This window comes from Gavialis gangeticus, unplaced genomic scaffold, assembly GCF_001723915.1.
Source record: "Gavialis gangeticus isolate Ggan-Ray unplaced genomic scaffold, GavGan_comp1, whole genome shotgun sequence".
NCBI lineage: Eukaryota > Metazoa > Chordata > Crocodylia > Gavialidae > Gavialis > Gavialis gangeticus.
Genome location: NW_017728995.1, coordinates 45056883 through 45060739, shown reverse-complemented (window position 1 = coordinate 45060739; position 3857 = coordinate 45056883). Strand labels below are relative to the sequence as shown.

The window sequence follows — 3857 nt, the reverse complement described above, 5'->3', positions numbered from 1 at the left end:
GCACAAGCTTTCATGAACTGTATCACATGTCATCAGAATAATACCACAAGCTTCTGTGAGTTATAGCTTACTTTATCAGATGCTGTGAAAACTTGTGAGATAGAGAGATAGCCAGATAATACGGTTAGTTTATAAGGTGCAAATCTATCCTGCCTTCTACTTGATTTCTGACTAACACAATTAACTATGTCTCTCTTCTTATGTGTTATGCCTATGTAGTGAGAATAGATCCAGAGAAAATATTGGGCAGATGTTGAACAGTAACAATGCTGTACACTTAGGTTATGCCAAAACATTGCTTCTGCTGAGAGAGCAGCAATTCTTCCAGTAGAAATAACGAGCATGTAACCATTGATTCAGTTTCTCCTGGAGGAAACATAACCCCCCTGGGATAAAAATTTCTGGGTGTCAACTTGAAATATCTCTCTTGAGAGAAACTCTCTGAATGATAGTGTTTCTGAACACCTGTACTGCTCCCTCTCCTGGAAAGATTTCCAGCAGTGGAAACTTCTCAAAAAATTCAGAGAAATTTCCACTTCTAGAAATGAAAATCTTCTTGAGGTTACAGCAACACCTTGTGCTGTCTCTTGTCCTACTAATGGAGCATACGTTTTGTGGTGACAGACCTTTTCTCCCTTCACTGTACCACAACCAGGCTGGAAGTGACCATTTGCACATTTATATAATATTTTTCATATTACAGAATACATGCATCATTTAAGTAACTTTTCTGATTACTGTTCATGGAATGTCATGCTGTGCCCAGTTGTGTATATTCTTCCCTTAAGAAAAACATGCCTCTATGTGTTATAAGATGCTTATAAGAATTAACTGTACAGTCACTTATAGTAATAATATACTTCTTCCTAAATTTCCAAATGTGTGCATTCTCAAACTGGACGTAGAAAGAGAATTTGCCCTCATACCTGAGCTCCATAAACAAAAAGCATTTCTTGATATCAGCATTTCTTGATAGTTGTCAGATATCTTTGTGCTTCCCTCCACACACTTTGATTTTTTTTCACTAGTTGTTAAGTTCTTTAATATTTAGCCTTGAAGCCACCTCGGCCCATGAGAAAGCCTTCTGGATTTATACCAGAACAAGAAGCATACCTAGGTTTAGATATCATCCAGCTTCTCCTTGCACAAAAGCCTTTTCTTAATTACATTAATTTTGAAAGCATTTTCCTAATGTTAAAAAGTAGTACAATGGTAAATTAACTGATTACATTAAAGTAGGTCATTCTCTGGAAGTAACATGAATTGAGATGAAATTAAAGAAAACATAAGAGACAACAATCACTCTCATACCTCATTCAACTGAAGTTTGTGGTTGTAACTCATTCTGATGCAATCTGTTTTCTTAGATTTATTATGTTTTTGTTGAAACTTTTGCTATATCAACATTAGCAAATATTTGGGAATTGTACACAATTAATAATTATTCATCAAGATATGAATTTAAAATTAGCTTGATGACAATGGATTAAGTAGAAGTTTTTCAGGGTGGGGGATTGTACATAAGGTTCAATTCTTGGAAGACTAATTTAATGTCGGTACTACTAGTAATATAGATTTATTCAAGTTGTCATTGTTGAGAATATGCATATTTGGAGAATGTTAAGCATCCAAAGACAATTAGCAGCATATTACCTAGAGTAGTAAGGTAAAATAGTTTTTGGACAGCTGAACACTATGTCAGAATCAGTCAGTATATAATATATTAGAAAAATGGGTCAACTACAGTGTACTTCATTTCACTGTTAGGACCTCAAATATGATTAACCAGAGTGGAAACAGTATCAGAAACTGTAATAGCAGCTTATAATGATTCAACAGAGTAACAATATTTTTAATATAAAGAAAAATGAGAATTTAAAAATGCATTGTAATAAGCTTTAGGAATTTAATGGAAAATCTCTTCTTTTCTTTCAGACAAGTGAGCAAAGCAGATATCAGCTGATCAAGGAAAATGGCATTACCCTGTCTATAAAGGTAATGGTTGACAATTATTTCATCCCTGGTCTTCTTTAGTTAGACAGGCTTTCTGGTAATCACAGTTTTAATTCTTTGTATTTAACCATAATCATAGGATCTAATGCCGCTAGTTAAGTTCACTATGGTTTAATTTTTCTATGTTAATAGTATCTTAATGTTCACAGTGATCACTGGTATCTGATCACCAGTTTACTATTGTTACTACATCATGGACCTAGTTATTTCTTTATATGTTTTCTACAAGGAAAACCCTGGCATTCAAAATGCTACAGTGCAGTATGTGCTGGAAACTCTGACTTTTGCATAGCAACCAGTGTCTTGCTTTCTTCATATTTTAGCATAAATAAATCCATGCTAGTTTGTTCTTGATATAATGTTTCTTAGCTTTTTCATGCCAGCATCTGTAAAAACACAAACAAACACAAACACAGTAATGCCTTTCTGAAATCAAGTGATTAAACAGTACTGCTCCTAAGCAAGCAGCATTTTTAAAAAGTCCTGTTCATGTCCAACATACATTACAGATAATAGAGATCTCCAGTAGAGATGTAATGGACATTAAAGATATTTGACTGCCAGCTTCACATTGGAGATGCCAGTCACAAATCCAGGGCATAGCATACCAGGATAAATCTAGGCAGACACATTTGTTCTACAGACTGATAGCTTCAATGATTGCCTGTGATGATGCATATGGATACTGTAATATCTGATAAATGCAATCTAAAACTTTAAATATATAACTATCACTAAGTTTCTCAAACCTGGTGCATGATAGAGTGAGACTTATTTTTAAATCGAATTCTTTATGGGCTACAACATAACTAGGAAACTTCCCAAAAAACTTCAGTTCTTTGACTGAAGGTAAATCAATCTAAACAGATAAAACTACAAAGAAGGAGACATAAATAAAGAAATATCATTCTTATTATGATGATCTAGAAGCAAACTAGATGAGCCAACCATAATCCATGAAGATTCTGTTTTCAGGGTCAGATAGTTAAGTTCTAGAAATTCAGAGAGATGCTCAGTCAGATCTTTTGAGATTGTCAGAACCTGTTGATTGGTTTAAAATTTTTTACTAATCATTTATCTGTATTTGTAGTAGGCCTGGGCTAAGTGGCTAGTATTCACTTTGGATTTGAATTCGGCTGATTCAGGGGACAGTGTTTCGATTCAGTGATTCAAATTACTGTTCTGAATTGATTCAGCTGAATCTGATTTGGATATTCAGCTCCCGCCCCCTTACTCACCAGCTCTGAGTGTGGCTGCAGCTCCCTGCTGCAGCCACCGAGGACTGTCCGAATCATCAAAGCTCTCCAAATCTTTTCCAAAGATTTGGAGAGCTTTGAATAGATTTGGACCTTTTAATTGGTCACCTGATTTGATTTGGATTCAGAGATTCAGCCACCGAATCTGGCTGAATCTCCTCCAAATCAAACCACCACCTGAAGCTTTGCACAGCCCTAATCTTTAGATGCCTAAATGCTTTAAAAATTCTGATCTTGGCCTTTAGGGGCATGTCCACATGAGCACACATGTGCCTCTTGCCCCACCACAAACCCCTTTGAGGTGGGACAACAGGCATGTGAGGGAAAAAAAAAAATGTTCCCCACACTGTAAACTTGCAGCGTGGGGAGAAAATTTGACCCCTGGATATCCAGGGGTCTAAAAAAAAGCAAAGTATAAAAAAGCAGGGGAGGGCAACCAGAAGCTGGGTCCTCCACAGAGATGCTCTGGCTGCCAGAGCATCTCTGTTTGGCCCCTAGCCCTGGTGCTGAAACAAACTGCCACCCAGGCTGCATCTTTCAGCACCAGGGCTCTGTTGCCAGTAAATAAGGGGTCGGGGGGCTGGAGGA

At 36.7% G+C, this 3857-nt stretch overlaps 1 long non-coding RNA gene across 1 annotated transcript in view; it reads right to left on the bottom strand.

Annotated features, from left to right (window-relative positions):
- Nucleotides 1-1356: 1356 nt before the first annotated feature.
- LOC109288167 overlaps nt 1357-3857 on the bottom strand; it is a 23744-nt gene continuing 21243 nt past the window's right edge. The window contains exon 2 of the long non-coding RNA XR_002095080.1: nt 1357-2399. This is a non-coding gene — a long non-coding RNA (uncharacterized LOC109288167). The remainder of the gene's footprint in view (nt 2400-3857) is intronic.